Source organism: Herpailurus yagouaroundi, unplaced genomic scaffold (genome assembly GCF_014898765.1).
Source record: "Herpailurus yagouaroundi ecotype Mexico unplaced genomic scaffold, PumYag 163, whole genome shotgun sequence".
Lineage (NCBI taxonomy): Eukaryota > Metazoa > Chordata > Mammalia > Carnivora > Felidae > Herpailurus > Herpailurus yagouaroundi.
In genome coordinates, this window is record NW_024412404.1 from 755,883 (window position 1) to 781,215 (window position 25,333).

A 25,333-nucleotide genomic window follows, 5' to 3' on the forward strand; every position below is an offset into this window, starting at 1 on the left:
TTGGGCAATTTCTTCCTAAACAAAGGACATTCAGCACAGTCTTCATTGCTAAGCAAATCTCCATATATTGGTGAGATTGAGTAGAATAGAAAGTCTATCAGAATTTCATAGGTTCTAAATGTAAAATGGAGACAGCTCTATTATGCTTGTTTCAAGACCCTGTGACCTTTTACCTTTGTGATTTAGGGAAAAGATAGGGGAAGCTGTTGAGTGTTGAATTGATAATGTGACATGATTTTCCTCTTAATCCCCAGATGTAGTTCTGTGGAATCCTCAAACTTGTACAACCTTGACCGTCTCTAGCAGGGATAATAATAATACTAGAGCCTTTCAATAATGAATAAGCCCTGAAAAGATGTAGTAGTTACTTTAAAAATATTAGAGACTTTGGGAAAAGTTATTGCCTAAAGTATGTTACCTTTTTTTTTTTTTTTAATATTGTTTAGGCACCAGACCATATAGCTGATAGCGTGGGTTGGTCCACCTTCAAAGATGATTTAAAAATCATGAGTATAGCCTTGAGCTTTCCCAAGACACCATCCCAAATGACAGGTTAAATCTGGGTTAGATGGAGGAGGAAGATGTTTTCAAATATAAGTGAACCCAATAAATTTTAGAATTTTTCAAAGAAAAGAAACCATGATGATTCCTAATAATGGACAATACCTTCCTGACCAGTACTACTGAAATTGAATGACTCACATGGGAGAGATTCAGGAGGGGTTTAGTTCTGGGCACAGACTAGTATTTGCATTAAAGTAAGACAGGATCACATGCTGATGGTGATCTGTTAATCTTTGAATTGCTTTTTGCACAAGGATGTACCTGTCTAAACTGTGGAGATCCCCAATTGCTGCCAAAAGGATAGAAGACCGTAACAGATTTGGGGCCTGCCATGTTGAAATTGAAGAGTATGAGGATAGTGAGAAGTTGTTTACTGGGTGGCTGGAAGTATAAAGAGGTCAAGGTTGGGAACCTGGAGTTGGAAACCATCAGAGTATTGGTTGGGAGTTAAAGCTACATGAGTAGATGGATTATTCAGGTAAATGACATACAAGAATGTCAAAGGCGTACCCTGGGAACAGAAGAAGAGAAGCAGGAAAAGACACCAGAAGGAATACCAAGCGAAGACTCAAAGTCTAAGTTTAGTGCTGTTTTGGGGCCCCCAGAAGGTACAGGTACAGTGACACATACTAATGTTTACTAAGCACTTATTATAAAATAGACCATATTATCAAAACCATTTTAAGTGAGGAAGCTGAGTTCACATCAGCAGAACAAGGACTCCTACCTGATAATAACCAGTTGCCTACGTCAGGCTTTTGAATGTTTAATTAGATAAATGATCAAACAAAAAGAGCTAGAAATTACTGAAAATTGCCAGAAGCACATTTCCATCAAGAATCCATAATAATTCAGCTTACATACCTAGAGACCTTAGACTGAGCAGCAGAAGTGGAAAAAATCTGGTTTATATGACTATGGAGAAAATTCTCTATGTGGAATGCTGTATCCTGTTCTGGACACCTTATTGGCAATGAGATCTATTAACTTGGAAGGGGCCTGGAATTCACTTGTGGTTAAAAAGGGAAAGAAATAAATGCTTAAGGCTGTAAAATCATATAGAAAGTGAAGAAGGTGATAAATGTGTGTGTATATGCTGATACAGCAGAAAGGGAAAAAGATCTGAGTAAGCATAAAACCCACTCCAGGCTCAGGGGAGAGAAACACACAGCCTTTAAATTGATCAGTAATTTCCTTTTTTTGTCTTCTTTTTTTTGGTTCCAGTTTGAGCATTTCCCACTTTTGTCCTCTTAAAACAGGAAAGGGGGTAGGTTTTAAATTTTATGCCTTTAATTTTCTTTAATCCTTTCCTGATGGAGATAAAAGCATAAAATCAGTGAGATGAAATTCAGGGACACTGAGAAAATGAAAATGGAATACTGAACTCAGGCAAGTTTGACGTTCTGTCAGGATAATCAACAGATTATATGAGAACAAACATTTTAGTAAATCATTACTGATCTGGAATAATCAGTGATATCTGTGTCAATTAAGGAAAATCTGAATGCAAAAGCTCTTTTTAAAAGAAAGCTTTCTTTCACTCCCTTGGATTACATAAGGATATTATGGCCTAATATTCCTGGGGAGACCAGTTCGTGATTAGTTATTGTGATTTTATAGATACTATGTGGTTTAAAATATACAAATTTGGCTTCTAAGGGACTTTATGGTGTTTGAATAGCACCTTTTTGCCCAGATGTTATTTACATTCATTTACTTATCAAGCACTGTATTCCTTTCTTTTTTTTTTTTAATTTTTTTTCAACGTTTATTTATTTTTGGGACAGAGAGAGACAGAGCATGAACGGGGGAGGGGCAGAGAGAGAGGGAGACACAGAATCGGAAACAGGCTCCAGGCTCTGAGCCATCAGCCCAGAGCCCGACGCGGGGCTCGAACTCACGGACCGCGAGATCGTGACTTGGCTGAAGTCGGACGCTTAACCGACTGCGCCACCCAGGCGCCCCAGCACTGTATTCCTTTCTAAAGAAAAGCTAAATCCCAGCATAGCTCAAAACCTTCATGTTGTGAATTAGTGACATTCATGTTAATGAGGTTGCACATAGTAATCTCTCAATATGAATCCTGAAACATATTCTCTATCAAGGGCATGAAAATTCTATTAATATCTAAAATGTAAAAACTTATCTAAGCAACAATTCACATAGGTCAAGGGAAGCATTCCGTCCTTTCTCCAAGTAAAATTTTGGATTCTAAGATAAGGACCCACAAGGGGAAAATTCTTTCTCTCCTCCTCTAGAAGGATACTTCTAATGCTTTTGTAGTTGTTAATAATCATGTCAGAAAAGCTGATGCCAACTGTATTTCTTCTCTCACCCTATTAAGAACTGACCCTATTAAGAGAAAATATCTTACTAAAATTTAATCAGCAAAAGCAGGTGTTACAGGGAAGGGTAGATCTGTTGAAATCTGAAAGTGAGTCCAAATACCCTCTCTTTTCCAGGCACACAATAAATTAGTCCACAGGGCATATGAAATCTTCCCAGTCCATAATAATATTAGAGTATGCATTGTGTTATTGGCTGCAGCACAGAAATATTCTGATTTGACTCAGTTTAGTTCTTAGTCACCTGCCCCAAAGCTGCCCCTGCAGATTTGAAAATTTTGATAATTTCTGGCAGTGCAGTGGGTACTCCTCCCCAATTATGTTACCACTTATTGTCTGGTAGTTGCAGAAGTGGCTCATGCTGCATTATGTTCCAAGAAAACTCAATCTGTAAACCAGATTAAGGCCAGATCTGGTCTTGGACACAGTTCTGTGAGGTGGGAGTAGAGGGTGATGGCAGGGGCACTGCCAGGTGGGAAAGCTGGAACTTGCTGGGATAACACCGTAGAAGAATGATCCCATGTACATAGTGTTTTCATTCATCATTCCCTTGAAAATGGAATGGGGAGAGTAAGTGGGTGTGGGGGCAAGGAAATGTTTCAATTTCTTAGCATACACATTTTCATTTCTTTGGTGATGTGTAAATCATAGTAAAATTTGGATCATCTCAGAATTATCAACTGAAGGACTAATAAAGGTATATTTTCAACAAGGAAAGTACATCACTTTCAAAGAAATCCCACCTTTCATGCTCATATTTCATATGGGAAGGATTTTATACCATCATGAATATAAGTACCATGTCCTGTGTGTGTATTCTTTGATTTTAATTAGTATTCTCTGAACTGTTGTTGGCCCAACCGTATTTCCATGATCAGTCCTGAACTCAAGGACTCAGTAATTGTTATTTTTCTTGGAAAATATTTTTGTGAATATTGGTGGCAATTCAGTTTGAGGTTCTCCCATCATACATTGTACTTCACTAACTACACCCTGTTTATATCTTAACATCTAGGGAGTTAAAATAATTAATATTTGGGGCCTCATTTCCTACAAGTAGGCAGTAAAATAGGAAGTATTTAGGTAGTGGGGGTTGAGGACTTACATACCAAATTGTGTGAACTGCCAAAGAAAAGTTTGAAAGGAGTACAAAGTGTTTCAAGTTTAAGTGTCTTTATTATATGTTTATTCAAAGCTAAATTAGTTCTCTTAAGTTTTAAATTAAAATGCAAAATGAAAAACATTTTCTGAGTAATCTTTTATAATATTTGGCAAATATGACCTAGTTTAATTTTTTTAGAAATCTTGCTTAAAATACCTTTGCTGTACTTTCTAACATGGAAATATTACTTGTAGGCTCTGCTGTGAAAATAAATATTGTAGAGATGTTAGATTTATGCTTAATTAGTCTTTATTGATTTTTAGATTTTAGAATTCTTATTGTGGCCATAATCTAATTTCTTTCTTTCTTTCTTTCTTTCTTTCTTTCTTTCTTTCTTTCTTTTCTTCTTCTTCTTCTTCTTCTTCTTCTTCTTCTTCTTCTTCTTCAAGGAATAGTGAGGTGATGGCAAAGTGAAACAGTGAATACATTCCATTTTTATTCTTGCTTTTCTAAACTTTTCAAATATTTTCCTCTCATGAGCTGCAGAGAAAACCTATCTTCATCAAGGAGTTACCATGCTGATATGTTGAACATTCCTAATACTCCTTAAAAAGTGAGGAAAAATAAACGTATCAAATGTCAAATAGCATATAAAATTTTCTCCTAAATAACCAAGAATAACAGTTGATCATATTCTCACTTATCATATGTCCAGTAGGAGTTTCCCATTAAAAAACAAAACAAAAAACAACAAACACTAACAGAATAAAGCTGATCTCTGAGACATTTTAATATAATTTATACTAAAACCATAGTTAAAAAGAAGTTGTTTGCACTTGATGGGACAGTCCAGAGAGGGGAAATGCAGGGCTTAACACCAGTTGATATGTGAAGGCTCTGAGGGTTTCATTGTTCAGAGTCACTGTACACCAGCTATGAGTGTCTATGATACTGTGACAAACACTGTCTTAGGCAGCTTTATCAGGGTGATCAAGAGCTTATGTAGACCTGTTGGACTCTGATAATCATAGCACATATCTAAAAGAAGTAAGAGCAAAGAAGAATGTGTCTAGAGAAGAGCTAGAATGGTAATCCTTCATTCATTAATAATAACTGACACTTATGGAGTACTTACTATGTTAGGGACACTGTGCTAAGCCCATTGTGTTATCCCATTTACTGTTACTTAATTCTCACAGTTATCTGTGTGTGTGGACACCTTTTTTACTCCATAGCCTGTGTCAGAGATTGAAGATTCAGAAAATTAAAGTTGATTCACTTAAAATCAGTTCATAGAAGGAAGAGCTGAAGGAAGCAGGGGTGATTTCCCAAAGACAAAATGATTGGGAGCATAGTTGATGGCTGTGCTGGAGCCCAAAGGGCTGTTGTGAGTGTGCCAGGGGGAGTGGCTCTTCAGTGCAGAGGAAGAGGGGATAAATGCATAAAAAGATCAGAAAACAGATATCGGTTACTCTAGGGAAATGAAGATAGTTACCTAATTTGAAGATTCAACAAATAGTGTGTTCTGTGGAGGATATAAAAACTGGACACGGTGTCTGCCATGAGATCAAGAAACCTGCAGACTTAAGGAGAATAGTAGGTATGTGGGCAGGAGGGTAGCTTGTGATAGGAGACTGAGGACTGACCTGATGCTTGTCTTCTGTTTGGGGACTGGGCAGTGATAAGAGAAGCCAGCAGAGATTTATGTTGCTCTGGAGGGACCTGGTAAAATATGACACTTGGGTTGACCTTAAGGTGGTGAGGATGAGACAGATGGAGCCAAAAGTAGGAACAGTGTAGTATCAGCTGGCTTCAGGCACAGAGATGGAGGTAAGAAGCCATTGACATTTTGTCCGTGGGAAGTGTTTAGGTTTGCTGTGGCACAGGCTATCTGAAGGGAAGGAAAGGAAGTGAAAGCTGAACAGCTGGGTACAGTCCTGATCATGAGAGCTTTGAAGACCACAATAAACTATCAACTCTTAATTCTATAAGGTTGGGAAATCATGGAGGGTTTATGATGAGAAAGATGGTTTTAGGAAATTATTGTTAACAGCTAAATTTTGCTTTTTATAAAATGGTGCACTTCTGTCACTAAAAATGTGGCAGTCAAGATGACATTTGGAGGAGGCATGCTGGAAAGGGGAAGGTTTTAAAATCTGTGGTCACTTACATGCCTCAGACTGACATGTCCTCATCATGGTGACTGGATTTTGTGGGATGTGCCTGGCCTATTCTGGGGGCACTCCATGAACCCTGATGAAGGAAGACTACATCTTTGATGGTCTTTGATACAACTGTAGGGGATGATCTGAAACAAAATTTTATATCATCTGTTGAATAAAGATACATTTCTGTAGCAGAATGATAAAAGTTCTAGGATTTTTACTATAATAAAATATGTAGGATTGTTTTTAAAAGGATTTGCTTGATTCAACTGTTGCTTCTCCAGACCTTTCATTCTTTCTGTTACTATTTTCTCCTTTGTCTCTTAGAATAACTGAAAGAAAGTAATGATGAACACAAATTTGCTGTCATCCTTTTGGTTAGCTTTAATGTTTTTTTTAAACTTTTTTTAATGTTTACTTATTTTTGAAGGAGAGAGAGACAGAGTGTGAGCAGGGGAGGGGCAGAAAGAGAGGGAGACACAGAATCCGAAGCAGACTCCAGGCTCTGAGCTGTCAGCACAGAGCCCGACACGGGGCTCGAACTCGCAAGCCATGAGGTCATGACCTGAGCCGAAGTCGAATGCCCGGCCGACTGAGCCACCCAGGCGCCCCAGCTTTAATGTTTTAATTATAATTGCTGAAATTATATCCAAAAATTTAATTATTGAACATTTCTGAAAAAAAGCCAAACAGCAGCTTGCAGTAATGCCAAACCAAAGTTGAATTCTTGAAGTATTTTAAAATATGCTTTCTTAATGTCTCTATGAAATTCCATACTGCTTAGATGAAGACTTCTCAGCTGTTTCAGCCTTTTTGAGAATCTGTAGATCCATTCAGAAAAATTTACCAATGAGTATGTGAATAGTCTTTGAAGGCAATTACAGGCAAGTTCACCAGCCCCATGAAGGTGATCCATTGAGTTCCCCTGCTTCAGTAAGAAACTCCGACTTTAGAAGGATTTAATGGTTTACAGAAATCTCACTTCCAAAGATTTGAAGTTGGCACAGAAAGATGTATGTATATAGTTAAAACAGTGGTTTTCTTGGGGGGTGGAATATGCAAACAAATGCCTTTAGAGGTAAAAAGTTATATGGAAGCCAAGAAAAAATTAAAGAAATTTTACAATGCTACTGAATCCGCACATATTTCTCAAAGGTCCTGTAAACATTACAACACATTTATCAAGGAATATCTGAAGATGCCAAGATACTTCCAGTAATGTACCAGAATAAACATGACCATAAGATAAAAATACATTTACATAATAACCTGTGAGGTCAGGGTGAAGACCAGAAAGAAGATGAAAGGGGGGAGGGGAGGGGAGAAGAGAGGAAGGAAGGGAGAGAAAAGTGCACTATAGGTCTCTGCTATAGTTGTGGAATTGACTTGTGTTGAACAATAAGAAGAAATCAATCTTTTCAAAAGAGTGTCTGCTAAGACTTAAGGAATAGTATTCTTTAACCTATATAAGGCATGGAGTCTACCCTCTAAAAGTTAGAGCTGTTATGAAGAAAAGAAACAGGCCCAAATATTGAATGGGAGCTTCTCTACTTCACCATGCCCAATCCTCTGTGCATTTTGTCATCAAGAGAAGATAAGGGGGGTGCCTGGGAGGCTCAGTCGGTTAAGCGTCTGACTTCGGCTCAGGTCATGATCTCACAGTTCATGGGTTCGAGCCCCGCGTTGGGCTCTGTGCTGACAGCTCAGAGGTTGGAGCCTGTTTCAGATTCTGTGTTTCCCCCTCTCTATGCCCCTCCCCCATTCGTGCTCTGTCTCCCTCTGTCTCAAAAATAAACATTAAAAACAATTTTTTTAAATAAAATTTAAAAAAAAAAGAGAAGATAAGGAATTGGTGGGAAAGGTGTTAGCAGTCTTGGTCTGAGAGAAAATAGAATTAACTCCAAAAGATTTAAATAAACTCTAATGACAGACAGAGTAAAGGGACAAGCAAATGGAGTTGCACTCATGCAAATGCTGGTTCAGCTTCCTGGTCATAAAGTGAGACAAAGTCAATGATGGAGAGAGAATGGCCCTGAGACAGTGGCTAGTAGAGTACAACCATGTACATTCTCAACTCTTGGACTTCCCTGCTGAGAAGACAAAGAAAGTGTTATTGTCATCCTGGTGAAACTGTTATGAGGGCACCATCCTTTCAGGTTATTATTTATTTATATTAATGGGTGGTTTAATCACACCCTGAGAATGATATGTAAATAATGCTTTTCTTGTGGGGACGTTGGAGAATTCTTTCAAGAAAGAGCACTAGAGGAGAGAGGGAAGATGGTGGCGTAGGAGGACGCTGGGCTCATCGAGCGTCCTGCTGATCACTTAGATTCCACCTACACAGCCTAAATAACCCAGAAAACCACCAGAGGATTAGCAGAACGGAGTCGCCGGAGCCAAGCGCAGACGAGAGGCCCACGGAAGAGGGTAGGAAGGGCCGCGAGGCGGTGTGCGCTCCACGGACTGGCGGGAGGGAGCCGGGGCGGAGGGGCGGCTCGCCGGCCAAGCAGAGCCCCCAAGTCTGGCTTGCAAAAAGCGGAGGGGCCTGACGGACTGTGTTCCGACAGCAAGCGCGACTTAGCGGCTGGGAGGTCATAAGTTAACAGCTCTGCTCAGAAAGCGGGAAGGCTGGAGGACAAAGGGAAGGAGAGCTGCTGAGCCCCCGGACGACAGAGCTCAGTTTGGTGGGGAACAAAGGCGCTCGCCAGCGCCATCTCCCCCGCCCATCCCCCAGCCAAAATCCCAAAAAGAACCAGTTCCTGCCAGGGAACTTGCTCGCTCCGCGCAAACACCCAACTCTGCGCTTCTGCAGAGCCAAACCTCCGGCAGCGGATCTGACTCCCTCCTGCTGCCACAGGGCCCCTCCTGAAGTGGATCACCTAAGGAGAAGCAAGCTAAGCCTGCCCCTCCTGCCCCCGTGCACCTTGCCTACCCACCCCAGCTAAGACGCCAGATCCCCAGCATCACAAGCCTGGCAGTGTGCAAGTAGCCCAGACAGGCCACCCCACCCCACAGTGAATCCCGCCCCTAGGAGAGGGCAAGAGAAGGCACGCACCAGTCTGACTGTGGCCCCAGCAGTGGGCTGGGGGCAGACATCAGGTCTGACTGCGGCTCCGCCCACCAACTCCACAGGGTATACACCACAAGGTATACACCACAGCACAGGGGAAGTGCCCTGCAGGTCCTCACCACGCCAGGGACTCTCCAAAATGACCAAGCGGAAGAATTCCCCTCAGAAGAATCTCCAGGAAATAACAACAGCTAATGAGCTGATCAAAAAGGATTTAAATAATATAACAGAAAGTGAATTTAGAATAATAGTCATAAAATTAATCGCTGGGCTTGAAAACAGTATAGCTGACAGCAGAGAATCTCTTGCTACAGAGATCAAGGGACTAAGGAACAGTCACGAGGAGCTGAAAAACACTTTAAACGAAATGCATAACAAAATGGAAACCACCACGGCTCGGATTGAAGAGGCAGAGGAGAGAATAGGTGAACTAGAAGATAAAGTTATGGAAAAAGAGGAAGCTGAGAAAAAGAGAGATAAAAAAATCCAGGAGTATGAGGGGAAAATTAGAGAACTAAGTGATACACTAAAAAGAAATAATATACACATAATTGGTATCCCAGAGGAGGAAGAGAGAGGGAAAGGTGCTGAAGGGGTACTTGAAGAAATAATAGCTGAGAACTTCCCTGAAGTGGGGAAGGAAAAAGGCATTGAAATCCAAGAGGCACAGAGAACTCCCTTCAGACGTAACTTGAATCGATCTTCTGCACGACATACCATAGTGAAACTGGCAAAATACAAGGATAAAGAGAAAATTCTGAAAGCAGCAAGGGGTAAACGTGCCCTCACATATAAAGGGAGACCTATAAGACTCGTGACTGATCTCTCTTTTGAAACTTGGCAGGCCAGAAAGAATTGGCACGAGATTTTCAGTGTGCTACACAGAAAAAATATGCAGCAGAGAATCCTTTATCCAGCAAGTCTGTCATTTAGAATAGAAGGAGAGATAAAGGTCTTCCCAAACAAACAAAAACTGAAGGAATTTGTCACCACTAAACCAGCCCTACAAGAGATCCTAAGGGGCACCCTGTGAGACAAAGTACCAGAGACATCACTACAAGCATAAAACATACAGACATCACAATGACTCTAAACCCATATCTTTCTATAATAACACTGAATGTAAATGGATTAAATGCGCCAACCAAAAGACATAGGGTATCAGAATGGATAAAAAAAACAAGAGCCATCTATTTGCTGTCTACAAGAGACTCATTTTAGACCTGAGGACACCTTCAGATTGAGAGTGAGGGGATGGAGAACTATTTATCATGCTACTGGAAGCCAAAAGAAAGCTGGAGTAGCCATACTTCTATCAGACAAACTAGACTTTAAATTAAAGGCTGTAACAAGAGATGAAGAAGGACATTATATAATAGTGACAGGGTCTATCCATCAGGAAGAGCTAACAATTATAAATGTCTATGCGCCGAATACCGGAGCGCCCATATATATAAAACAATTGCTCATAAACATAAGCAACCTTATTGATAAGAATGTGGTAATTGCAGGGGACTTTAATACCCCACCTACAACAATGGATGGATCATCTAGACACACGGTCAATAAAGAAACAAGGGCCCTGAATGAGACATTGGATCAGATGGACTTGACAGATCTATTTAGAACTCTGCATCCCAAAGCAACAGAATATACTTTCTTCTCGAGTGCACATGGAACATTCTCCAAGATAGATCATCTACTGGGTCACAAAACAGCCCTTCATAAGTTTACAAGAATTGAAATCATACCATGCATACTTTCAGACCACAATGCTATGAAGCTTGAAATCAACCACAGAAAAAAGTCTGGAAAACCTCCAAAAGCATGGAGGTTAAAGAACACCCTACTAACGAACGAGTGGGTCAACCAGGCAATTGGAGAAGAAATTAAAAAATATATGGAAACAAACGAAAATGAAAATACAACAATCCAAACGCTTTGGGATGCAGCGAAGGCAGTCCTGAGAGGAAAATACATTGCAATCCAGGCCTATCTCAAGAAACAAGAAAAATCCCCAATACAAAATCTAACAGCACACCTAAAGGAAATAGAAGCAGAACAGCAAAGGCAGCCTAAACCCAGCAGAAGAAGAAAAATAATAAAGATCAGAACAGAAATAAACAATATAGAATCTAAAAAAACTGTAGAGCAGATCAACGAAACCAAGAGTTGGTTTTTTGAAAAAATAAACAAAATTGACAAACCTCTAGCCAGGCTTCTCAAAAAGAAAAGGGAGATGACCCAAATAGATAAAATCATGAATGAAAATGGAATTATTACAACCAATCCCTCAGAGATACAAACAATTCTCAGGGAATACTATGAAAAATTATATGCCAACAAATTGGACAACCTGGAAGAAATGGACAAATTCCTGAACACCCACCCTCTTCCAAAACTCAATCAGGAGGAAATAGAAAGGTTGAACAGACCCATCACCAGCGAAGAAATTGAATCGGTTATCAAAAATCTCCCAACCAATAAGAGTCCAGGACCAGATGGCTTCCCAGGGGAGTTCTACCAGATGTTTAAAGCAGAGATAATACCTATCCTTCTCAAGCTATTCCAAGAAATAGAAAGGGAAGGAAAACTTCCAGACTCATTCTATGAAGCCAGTATTACTTTGATTCCTAAACCAGACAGAGACCCAGTAAAAAAAGAGAACTACAGCCCAATATCCCTGATGAATATGGATGCAAAAATTCTCAATAAGATACTAGCAAATCGAATTCAATGGCATATAAAAAGAATTCTTCACCATGATCAAGTGGGATTCATTCCTGGGATGCAGGGCTGGTTCAACATTCGCAAATCAATCAATGTGATACATCACATTAACAAAAAAAAAGAGAAGAACCATATGATCCTGTCAATCGATGCAGAAAAGGCCTTTGACAAAATCCAGCACCCTTTCTTAATAAAAACCCTTGAGAAAGTAGGGATAGAAGGAACATACTTAAAGATCATAAAAGCCATTTATGAAAAGCCCACAGCCAACATCATCCTCAACGGGGAAAAACTGAGAGTTTTTCCCTGAGATCAGGAACACGACAGGGATGCCCACTCTCACCACTGTTGTTTAACATAGTGCTGGAAGTTCTAGCATCAGCAATCAGACAACAACAGGAAATCAAAGGCATCAAAATTGGCAAAGATGAAGTCAAGCTTTCGCTTTTTGCAGATGACATGATATTATACATGGAAAATCCAATAGACTCCACCAAAAGTCTGCTAGAACTGATCCATGAATTCAGCAAAGTTGCAGGATACAAAATCAATGTACAGAAATCAGTTGCATTCTTATACAGTAACAATGAAGCAACAGAAAGACAAATAAAGAAACTGATCCCATTCACAATTGCACCAAGAAGCATAAAATACCTAGGAATAAATCTAACCAAAGATGTAAAGGATCTGTATGCTGAAAACTATAGAAAGCTTATGAAGGTAATTGAAGAAGATTTAAAGAAATGGAAAGACATTCTCTGCTCATGGATTGGAAGAATAAATATTGTCAAAATGTCAATACTACCCAAAGCTATCTACACATTCAATGCAATCCCAATCAAAATTGCACCAGCATTCTTCTCGAAACTAGAACAAGCAATCCTAAAATTCATATGGAACCACAAAAGGCCCCGAATAGCCAAAGGAATTTTGAAGAAGAAGACCAAAGCAGGAGGCATCACAATCCCAGACTTTAGCCTCTACTACAAAGCTGTCATCATCAAGACAGCATGGTATTGGCACAAAAACAGACACATAGACCAATGGAATAGAATAGAAACCCCAGAACTAGACCCACAAACGTATGGCCAACTCATCTTTGACAAAGCAGGAAAGAACATCCAATGGAAAAAAGACAGTCTCTTTAACAAATGGTGCTGGGAGAACTGGACAGCAACATGCAGAAGGTTGAAACTAGACCACTTTCTCACACCATTCACAAAAATAAACTCAAAATGGATCAAGGACCTGAATGTGAGACAGGAAACCATCAAAACCTTAGAGGAGAAAGCAGGAAAAGACCTCTCTGACCTCAGCCGTAGCAATCTCTTACTCGGCACATCCCCAAAGGCAAGGGAATTAAAAGCAAAAGTGAATTACTGGGACCTTTTGAAGATAAAAAGCTTCTGCACAGCAAAGGAAACAACCAACAAAACTAAAAGGCAACCAACGGAATGGGAAAAGATATTTGCAAATGACGTATCGGACAAAGGGCTAGTATCCAAAATCTATAAAGAGCTCACCAAACTCCACACCCGAAAAGCAAATAACCCAGTGAAGAAATGGGCAGAAAACATGAATAGACACTTCTCTAAAGAAGACATCCGGATGGCCAACAGGCACATGAAAAGATGTTTAGCGTCGCTCCTTATCAGGGAAATACAAATCAAAACCACACTCAGGTATCACCTCACGCCAGTCAGAGTGGCCAAAATGAACAAATCAGGAGACTATAGATGCTGGAGAGGATGTGGAGAAATGGGAACCCTGTTGCACTGTTGGTGGGAATGCAAATTGGTGCAGCCGCTCTGGAAAGCAGTGTGGAGGTTCCTCAGAAAATTAAAAATAGACCTACCCTATGACCCAGCAATAGCACTGCTAGGAATTTATCCAAGGGACACAGGAGTTCTGATGCATAGGGGCACTTGTACCCCAATGTTCATAGCAGCACTCTCAACAATAGCCAAATGATGGAAAGAGCCTAAATGTCCATCAACTGATGAATGGATAAAGAAATTGTGGTTTATATACACAATGGAATACTACGTGGCAATGAGAAAAAGTGAAATCTGGCCTTTTGTAGCAACGTGGATGGAACTGGAGAGTGTGATGCTAAGTGAAATAAGCCATACAGAGAAAGACAGATACCATATGGTTTCACTCTTATGTGGATCCTGAGAAACTTAACAGGAACCCATGGGGGAGGGGAAGGAAAAAAAAAAAAGAGGTTAGAGTGGGAGAGAGCCAAAGCCTAAGAGACTGTTGAGAACTGAGAACAAACTAAGGGTTGATGGGGGGTGGGAGGGAGGAGAGGGTGGGTGATGGGTATTGAGGAGGGCACCTTTTGGGATGAGCACTGGGTGTTGTATGGAAACCAATTTGACAATAAATTTCATATATAAATAAAAAAAAAGAAAGAGCACTAAATTCCCATTACCAGGATTGTTGTTATTTCCATTTATTTTGGAAACAGTTGCTGAAGAAAGAAAGAGATGTGGCCATAAATGTTTAAAAGAATTCCATGTGTAGTTAGTGGTGGCTGTAAACATATGGCCTTCACCAAGTATTTGAACTCTGTTCCAACCATGTCTTTCAACTGCTGTGAACCTCATCATTATATATTCCTGTTCCATTTTCATTGACGAAGTCTGTGTTCAGAGCCAAATTACATTGATAAAATATTAAGAGTAATGGCCCAACAAATAAAAAGAGGTAAAGTTCATAAACTGCATGGCAAAAAGTCTGCCACAGAATTGTAGATGAGAAAGAAAGAACTTTTCAAGCTGAAAAAACACGTGCCATTATCATTAACCTTTGTAAAGTTCTAAATTTTTTAAGGGAATTCTTAAAACATGCTTAGAAAACAAGGACTTTTGACTTAATATTTAAAGTATAAGAATGTGATTTGATTTCAGGACTTCTTTTAAGGTATGAGGTTTTTTTTCCACATTATAAATGCATACTTTTTCATGTTAAGAAATACAGAAGAGTTTCAAGCATAAAATAAAATAAAAATGACCTGAGAACTTATTACTTAGAAGTAATCATTATTGGTTGTTTTCCTTTTTATTCTCTTCAATATATGTGTATCCCTACAATAAAATTATGGTACGTTGATTCTTTATTAATATTTCCAGTGTGGGGCGCCTGGGTGGCTCAGTTGTTGAGCATCCAACTCTTGATTTGGGCTCAGGTCATGATCCCGGGCTTGTGGGATTGAGCCCCATGTTGGGCATGGTGCTGGCTTGGAGCCCTACTTAAGATTTTCTCTCTCTCTCTCCCTTTGCCCCTCTTCCCAACTCGCACTGTCGTTCTCTCTTTAAAAAAAAAATTCCAGTACTTCATTATTCTCCAGACATTTTGTGCCAGTTTTTATTTCCATAAAAAGTATATGTTATAAAAATTATGTTAGTTTGCCTAATTATATCTTCATTGGCCTTATAATTTAAAGTCACCCCCCCAATTTTATGAGTAAAAAATGTTTAGTAAGGTTGAACTTTATTCAAGTTTATATATTTTATTGACCATTTTTCTTTTGAATTATTTATCCATGTCTTTTGCTTATTTTCCTATGGGACAGTTAGTGGGGGTTTTTGTTGTTGTTTTGTTTTGAACTTATAGGAGCACTTTGTAGAGAAACAAATATATTTAATAAGATCAATTTCACAAATACTGTATGATTCCACTTCGATTAGGCAGAATCATAGAGGAGAGAAAGTAGAATGGTGGTTGCTGTGGGCTGAGGCAAAGGAGTATTACCTTTGGATAAATGTCTGGTAAATCCTGATTTAAAAATTTTTAGACTTCAAGGTAACTTTAGATTTTTTTTTAAGAAAAATAAAGGACCATTTTGAAGTTATTTGATAATTTAATTTATATTTTTTTGCCCCAGAAGATATAAATGTCTTAGGACTAAGAGATTAAGACCCTTGGTTCCAGCTTACTCAAAACAGTCATCAAAAAAGTATGGAAGAAACAAATAATATACAGAATAGTGTTGCAGTTGAAGACAGGGGTATGACAGTTGTCTTCAGTATGTGTGACTGCATTAAAAAAAAAAAACTATTAACAGCTATTCAGCTATTCTGTAGAAAGTGGGAGTAAGAAGAACGGATTGGCAGATAGGCATTTTCCAAATAATTTAAGGCTCATTTACTTATTACTTTTAGTTTTCATGAAAAATTAACTTTCCTGATACCATGAACAAGCTGGGAATAGTCTAACACCTAGAGTTACCCTTAATTAACTGTTCTTCAGTGCAAGCTATGGAAATTTCTCAGTAGATCTTACAACAAAGAAGAGAGGAAAGGTGGAGAGTTTTTATGCCAGTCTCAGGCTGGCAAGTTACTTTTAGAACTGAATTCCTGGGGTGCCTGGGTGGTTCAGTTGGTTAAGCATCCGACTTTGGCTCAGATGATGATGTCACTGTCTGTGAGTTCAAGCCTTGCATCAGGCTCTGTGCTGACAGCTCAGAGCCTGGAGCCTGCTTCAGATTCTGTCTCCCTCTCTCTCTGCCCCTCCCCTACTGTCTGAAAAATAAATAAACATTAAAAAATTATTGAAACTGAATTCCTAAGAGTTTTGCTGTTTCTTACATACATTCTTTTTTTTTTTAATTTTTTTTTCAACGTTTATTTATTTTTGGGACAGAGAGAGACAGAGCATGAACGGGGGAGGGGCAGAGAGAGAGGGAGACACAGAATCGGAAACAGGCTCCAGGCTCTGAGCCATCAGCCCAGAGCCTGACGCGGGGCTCGAACTCACGGACCGCAAGATCGTGACCTGGCTGAAGTCGGAGGCTCAACTGACTGCGCCACCCAGGCGCCCCCTTACATACATTCTTAATTGTACTTCAAATATCTTCAGAATTTCTAGTTTTTAAATTTCTTCTCTTTAGTAGGCCAAAAATAAAACAAATCGTGCATGTGGTATGATGTGGTCAAGTCTTCATTTACAGGACTTTCCTTGTCTAATGTGTGTGAACCCTTAAATGCATAGTTGCTTTTGGTAATGATAGCCAGCATGTATGTTAGGATTGTTCATGAATAGTCCCAGCTGTTGTAAAAAAGAACAGTCTGCCCTGGCCACAGATAAGAGCACTTTGGGTTTAGACCACAGGCCGTACCATGGGGACCTGCCATGTACACTGTGAACATCAGTATTCCTTGGAGAGAGAATGACAATTAGTCACATCTGGCTCCTTGAAATTCTTGCATAACTTGCTGTTATCTCGGTACAGTCTCCTGGGAAGGCTTTATCTTGGCACATGCCTGCATCCCCACTGCAACATTCCCTCCTTCATTAGACTGACCACTGCGACTCCTGTTCCATTTCGGAGGGCCAGAATTCAATTTGGGGTCTCCTTCTCTTCCTGGGTACTGGGTTATTGTTTTTGTCATGTCTTATGTCTTGGGTTTTGTTCCCACTGTCACAAGTGTCCTCCGTCTCTAGCACCCTTGCAGTAACCTAGCACTGTAGAAGCTTTCTGTAGAATTGTTACATACAAATCATTCATACTATCCCAGATTTCCTCCTGGCATTTAAGTTTCCTTTTCTCCCTCTTCCCAGAATCCTTGTCCTTATCTCTGGAGTATAAAGCTCAGATGCCAAAAGACTTCAGAACCTAATTGAGTTAGGCTTTGTGTTTGTAGCTTTCTTTTCCACGCTCCATGTTCCAGAGCTAGATTTCTCTTGTGCTTTGGATTTTTCCTCTCCTCTTTCTGCCTGAACAGCAAATCTGCAGTTATGCTTGGAGTTTAGTTTATAGTGCATAAGATAAAGTGGTTTGTAAGATAAGGTAGTTTACTCTTTCCTAATTCTCACACTTCTTAAATCCATCTGTTCTTGATTATTTCACCTATTATGCCTTGATTTTGCTTTATACTTTGTTTGCATTTTGTTCTTCTCTGAAATTGTTTCTAGAGTCCATAATTGTTTCTAAGTCCATAAAACTTGTTTCTAACTACATAAAAGCTTTGATAAGGCACATAGGAATCTTAAACAGAGAAGAGACATATGCCAGTTTACCTCTTCCTTCTCTCTTGCCTTATTTCCTCCTAAAGTTAAAACAACAGAGAACAATTAGAAGAGTGTATTGTCACTGTATTTTGAATGCTTTTATTGCTGATTATATTGGAGATATAAGCATTCCATCAGTAAAAGTTCTTGTATATCTTATAACTAGCTGTGAATTTTCTCTGGCTAAAAGCTCTTTTCTACCTAGTTGGTAAAGGCTCCATAAGCTCCATCTTGGCATGTGGACACACTCTTTCATTTAGCAAGAACCTGCCTAAAATTGTCATTACCATAGTGTGAAGGCACCTCCTCCCTAGTCATTGCCAAATAGTTGAACTGAGAATTGTCTTCAGGAACTAGTTATACTTTCTATTGTTTGATTTGTTCATGTCACGTATGCCACTATCATGTCAAGAATATACTTCCTCTGGAGCGCCTGGGTGGCACAGTTGGTTAATCATCCCACTCTTGATTTCGGCTCAGGTCATGATCTCATGGTTTGTGAGTTTGAGCCCCACATCTGGCTCTGCACTGATAGTGCTGAACCTGCTTGGGATTCTCTCACTCCCCCTCTCTCTCTGCCCCTCCCCTGCTTGATCTCTTTCTCTCTCAAAAATAAATAAATAAACAAACATTAAAGAAAAAAGAATACAGTTCCTCTGTTGAGCATTAAGTTTCATTCGGCCATATGGAATTTTGAATAGGAAGTTATCCTGAGGCATCATGGCATGTAAACTGATTGTGGGTATCAATGGAAACATTTTTCTCATGAAAACTAGGTTTTTATTTTGAAACACATTTGCTTTTGCACTTCTCTCTCTTTTCATTCCCCTTCTCTTCTAATTGACTAGGAAGGAGATTGATTTTTTCTGTTTTAAAATAAGGCAAATACGGATGATTTTATGCCTTATTCTAAAGCAGCACAGTAAGTTTGGGGAATGCCTGCAACAGGTAGATTTGTTTTTTTTCTTGATCCCAGTTGTAATATCTGATGTGTTATAGGTGCTTGCCACTATTTTCCCTTAAATACTTAAAGCTTCAGTTCTTCCACCTACTCTTCAAATATACTCCTTTTTATTCTAACTCAGTTTATTAGAATTCTTGTCAAAGAGCATTCCTTGAAAGAATCTGGAGTCTGTATTACTGGCTTCAAAATTAAAGTGTGTTGACTTCCTGTCATTCTGTTTCATTCCTTTAAAATAATTTCTAGTCAGATTTAATGAGTCAGTTCAGGTTTTCTCTATCTGTTGATAAAGTATATCTTCACTGAAAAATGTGATATTGGTATGTTATTTGACCTGTTATAACATTTTTTTAAAGGAAAGTCTGTTTCTCAAGAGGTTAGAAGGAAAATTTTATTTCACAGAAAAATGTGGGTTGTGGCCCCATGATTGAGTCAAATTCACTTTTGCTGATCAGCAGTGATTTGCCAGCTTAAAGGAAAAGTGATCAAAGTAGCACATGGATTGGGTGGTATCTAATTTTGAACTGTGACAAGGCTCAGATAGAGTTTGAAGTAGACTCCCATCTCCATAGAGGGTTTTCACTGCATTTGTTTGGTGCCTACAAGCACATTATTCACGAAATTTCAGTGGAGTGAACATCAAATTTCACCTATATTGATGCAGAATTGATTGCATTCTTAGAGTGTGAAAAACAAGAGGAAAGCCCAAGCTGCCACTCTGAAGCCGGTCATGGATCATGGCAGATCACTATTTCACACATTTGTGTTTACTGCCAGTTTAAGTAAACTATAGTTTACTTAATAGTTTAAGGCTCTTGGAAACATTAACATTATGATGTCTTGGGTAAGCTGCTTATCATGAAATACCAAAAACTTGGAGAACAAAGTTGTTTATGAAGTTAGTTTTATTGAAGAATGTTATAGTACTGCTTTACACTGAAGACATTTAGATTTATTTGGAAGTATAATGATGTTCTGACCAAACTCCCTCATTGAAGAAACTCTACTCCAGAGATTCAGTGACTTTTCCAAGGTAACAGACCTTGTTTATGACATACAATTCAGAATTTATTATCATAATTGTGGACTTTACATATTTCCCCCCACAGTGTAATCTTTTACTTTTGCAGAGTCAGTCATTAAAACTTTTAATACATCCTGCATGATATCTGCTGGCTTTTCCTTATGTAATCCAAGTCAATCAGTACCCTTGAGATGTCCAGGGCTTTTTTAGAGTTTTGGTTTATATTTGCTGTTTGATAAAATCCATACCCTACAGTCACAGTCTTCCTTATAGGAAAAAAAAATTGACCCATTACTGCTTTAGAACTACTTGCTAGTTGTGGATATATTCCCAGTATTGTGGGGAATTTTGGAGCAAGGTGGAGATACCTCTCTGCCTTTCAACACTGACAACTCCTGATAGTGTTGATGGATCCAGTCCCAGCCAATGCCCTCCTTTTTAGACAGTTTTAAAGGCTAAGGCTTCTTAGAAAGAACTTGAAATAAAACTGAAGAGGTCTCCCAGCCAAAAGAAAGTGAATTCTGGGGCACCTGGGTGGCTCAGTCTGTTAAGCATCTGACTTTGGCTCAGGTCATGATCTCATGGCTGATGGATTTGAGCCCCACATCTGGCTCTGTGCTGACAGCTCAGAGTCTGGAGCCTGCTTTGGATTCTGTGTCTTCCTCTATCTGCTTCTCCCCTGCTCATGCTCGCTCACTCGCTTTCTCTCTCTCTCTCTCGAAAATAAATAAACATTAAAAAAAAAAAGGAAAGTGAATTCTATCTACTCTTCTCTTATGGATTTGAGGCTAGTTTGATATACATGCATAAAATGTACTAAAGCCATCTTGATTTCAGGCCATGATATGGAACTTTTCTTCATAAACAAATGACTGTAATATGATCTTTTATTTTGGGTGTTGTGGGTGGGAGGAGTCAGGTTAGTTAAACAAGGGATTTTCTGTTGTTTTCTCTCTTCAAGAGAACATGCTGAGAAATGAAAGCATTGCATTGAATTTTGGGTGTTGAATCTTTTCTCAACCGTACTCAATCTTGGAGACAAGAAAGTAGCTACAAACAAATCATTGGTGAAACAGTGATGGCTTAAATCTATCATATGTCAACAACTCATTACTTTCTTTTTTTTCTTAATTTTTTAAAAATGTTTATTGATTTTTGAAAGAGAGACAGAGAGAGTGGGGCAGAGAGAAGGAGTCACAGAATCTGAAGCAGGCTCCAGGCTTCAAGCTGTCAGCACAGAGCCCCACGTGGGGCTTGAACTCATGGAGTGTAAGATCATGACCTGAGCTGAAGTCGGACGCTTAACCGACTGAGCCACCCAGGCGCCCCTCATTACTTTCTGTAGCATTATAACTACAATGAAAATGGCTGACATGAGTCTTTTCTATAGATTTTGCTCTGGGACAGGAATGAAAGGGAAAGGAAGTTTAAACTTGAGGAAAGAAGGAAAAGGCAATAAAAATTTCACTGATGTTTCCAGGAACGGGAATGATTCCAAGGATGGGAAACCAGAGAGTACAACCAGAGTACCAAGAGATAATCTTTTAAAACCATTACTAAACTTCACTTAAGTTCATATAACATCCCAACTCTTTTAAATATTTATCTTTACTGAAAATATGGTTTTTAGCATGTATTCTTATAAGAACAATTGTTGCCTTATCAACTCCTTATGAATTTCCACATGGAAGTCATAGAAACCTTTTTGCTCAAAGGTTTACCTCTTTTGCAGTATGCACATGTAAAATACCCATTTTATACCCATCTTCATACAGCTTCATACAACCTATTGAAGGTTGGACCACCCTCTGGTCTTCCTCTCTTCCATAGGGTTACACCACAGATTTGGGAACAAATTGATGGGACAGGAATCTAAAACCCCAAAATCTGGAAGGATATCTGACAGTTCTCTATATTTTTATAGAGGTACTGAGATCAGGATATTTGAAGTCAAAACTGTCTGGGGAAGTGCAGGACATATGATCACCTTAGATATGAAGTTTAGGTTCTTCCTATCGATTTCCATCTCCTTCCTCTGTATAGGTAGCCATTTCCAAAAAATAGGGGCACCTTCAGTCCATTTACCTACTGTTTACTTATTATCTACTACTTGGCTGGCATCATGGAAGTTATAAAACCAATTAAGACAATCCTTGTGTTTAGAGCACTTGAGGTTGATTATAAAGCAATCAATATTATTTTTAGAGCAAATATCTTAAAATTTTCATGCCCAAATTGGTGGTGTCCTTCAAAGTAATTATTTTGAGGGAGGGGAAGACTATACATTTATTCCCTATTACTATACCATCTTTCAACAATCTTTATAGCTGGGCTTTTCTTTACTTTTATATTTATTAATATAGTTAATTCTTTGGCTTTTCTCCATCAAGTATTTCCAGAATGGGTCTTAATAAAACCTCAGTCCCATGTAGGACACGTTTAAACTGTGAAATGGAACATTCATTGAATGTGGAGAACTGGATTTCAGGATTTAAAATAAGCATGTTAAGTTCAGCTTGGAATCAGAGTTCACATTCTATAGATATCTTTTGAGCAAGGACAAAGGAGGGAATGAAGAAGACACTATTTTTGGTTCATTAGCAGTATAAACCAGAATTTTGTCATATTTATTTTTCTCTACACTTATGAGACTTGATTATTTAAAGAACCATTTTCCAAACAAGTGCTAATTTGGGTCCTGGATACGATTTGATGTTACATGTTGGTGACTGTGTTGTGTGTGTAGCTCTGTGTCCATTGATAATTTATATTTTTGGTCAGTAGATGGTGCTCTTTCACTTTGAAATAAAATGTATTTTCTATTGAGGCTTTTGCTTTTTATTTTGCTTATTGTTTTGTTCATACAGAGATGGTAGAAATAAATTGGATCTGAGTCTCCTTGTCCACCTGGAGATGCATAGGAATTTTAATGTGATTATCCAATGTGTAAAGTAATAGGTTTTCAGATTAGCATACCATTCAATACTTAACTGTTAATTTGTTAGTAAGAATATATATGTTTTCCCCTGTAGAACCATTTTATGTTATATATACTTGCCTGATACATAAGACACTACAATTATATCTTTTATGTGGTTTCATCTGCGGTGTCCTGTATTTGATTGAAGAATGACTTGGGAAACAAACAAAATGCCAGTTACTGGATCCTGGAGACCCAGGAACGTATATTTTAGCAAGTGCTACAATTCAGTGTAATCAGGTATGTTTTGAGAAGTGCCAGATTCTAATCCCCCAGGAGTAAGCATTTTCAATAGAGAATAACATCAGAGTCAGCATACAGTAATTGAAACCAAAGTCAAAGATAGCTGAGATCAAAATTTTGAATGTAGACTGCTCGGAATATAAATATTGCCTACAGGAGTTATAATGCATATAATAAAAATTATTGAAGAAAATGTTTTTTTTTTTTACATTACTATGGTAAAGTTGGTGATAATCCTACAGAGAACAAGTGGTTTCTGTTAGAATGCACCAAAGAGCAAGCAATGTGGACACAATGCCATACCACCTTGAGTTTGTTGGACATCGATTTTGCCCTACTTTTAGGACCCTTGCCTTATAATACTTGATACTTTAAACAAATTGTAAGGTCTTTCATCTTCACAGTGTCCCTGTTACATGGCAATTGTCAGAGGAAGGATTAAAGAACGGGTTAAGGAAAAGAGTCTAAGGCCAAGGGCAGCTCCCAGGAGACAGTCTGGGGGGGTTGGTGGGGGGCTAGAGGTGATGGCATTGACTCAAAATACAGTTGCTGGAATGTCTCCCCAGGAAGCCAGATGCATTCCTTAGTTCTGAAGTTTGGTGGTGCACTGTTGTTGACTATGATTGTTCTGTCCTGGTCCTAAGAGCCAGTAGCTTTAGGACAGGGTTTCCTACCTCCTTCCCATCTCTCCCATCTCTCCTATCCATCCTTCCTTCCTTCCTTCCATCCATCCATCCATCCATCCATCCGTCCACCCATGCATCCATCCTTCAGTTGCTCATTTTGACCTTGTTAATGTGACATGCTCATCATGGCATTGATTTTCAGATGGACTGCTGGTTGAGGATGGGTAAGTCATGATACCAGGGAAGTACATGTACTTTGATAAAATTCCCACCAGGTGATTCTCTTTTCTTATCCTAGAGAATTGATGGTTTGGAATTCTCAGCTAATATTTCCTGACCCTGTTGTTGATCTGAGGTGTAATTCAGTGTAGGATGGACTCCACAGAGAAGGTGGCGTGTTATAGGCAGTCAGTAAGATTGGCATCACTAATGATGGTGATGATGATGCTCTGTTATCCAGCTTTATTGCTTTCGTGATATCACTTTATCATAAGGCTAGTGGTATGGAACTTCTGGCTTACCTCAAAATGGTCTTGGTCTCTGTCAGGCTACCCATGGGGTAATAGAGCACCCTATTATGGCAGAGACTTAGAAAGAGAGAAGAGACACGTCCTCACCGGAGAGTTTTAGCTGTGATGTTTCCCTTCTTCTGAAGATTCTAGCTTGGCCAGCTGTCTCATCTCCTCAAAGCTTTTACTCAGACCTCACTTTCTGAATCAGGCCTAATGCACTGACCCCTTCCCACAGCTGGTCCTCCTCATGCTTTTGTCTCGTTCTCCTCTTCATAACAGTTATGTTAGAATACACTAGATAATTTGTTTATTTGATTTAGTTTTGTCTCCCTGTACAAGACTGTCAGCTCCATGTGGACAAAGGTCTTTTTCTTCACCAATATATCCCTTGGGCCCTAGAATAGTGCCTGGTACAGGAAATACTTGCTGAATGAATTAATGCTTTCCTTTATAACATTCTGTGGCTGTAAAAAATAACACATATAGTATATATTAGCCATTTAACACTAATTCTGAATAAATATTAAATATTACTGAATGAAGATTATGTTTTATTCTGTTAACCTTGACCTGTAAAGATAACTTCTGAATTAGGTTAGCACATGGTTTAAAGTCTGGATGCAGAGTTGGAAGACATGAGATTATAATGAATGAGCCTATTGGTGGTTTTCTAGGGCAAGTTACTAACCTGCTCCATGCCTTAGTTTCCTCTGGAAATAACCTCACAGAACTGTGATTAAATTAGCTTATGGATTAAATGAGCTCATGCATCTAAAGCCCTAGATAAGGGCTTGGGGTATAGCAAGAATGTAGTCATAAATTGAATTTATAGATTCTTGTTTAAAAAAAAATTATATGATAAACTTACTTTGCAGGTAAGTGATTTGACCAGTTGTCAGAAGGAAAAGACCACACAGATAAATGTACAACTTGGGGATTTTCCATATTCCTGTCTTAATTGCAGTGTTAACACACCTAGAATGAATCAAA

The 25,333-nt window shown here is 38.9% G+C and overlaps 1 protein-coding gene across 3 annotated transcripts in view; it reads left to right on the plus strand.

Moving 5' to 3' along the window:
- Window positions 1-25,333, plus strand: part of BICC1 (BicC family RNA binding protein 1) — a 302,810-nt gene that overhangs the window by 228,564 nt on the left and 48,913 nt on the right. The gene's annotated exons all lie outside the window — the stretch shown is intronic.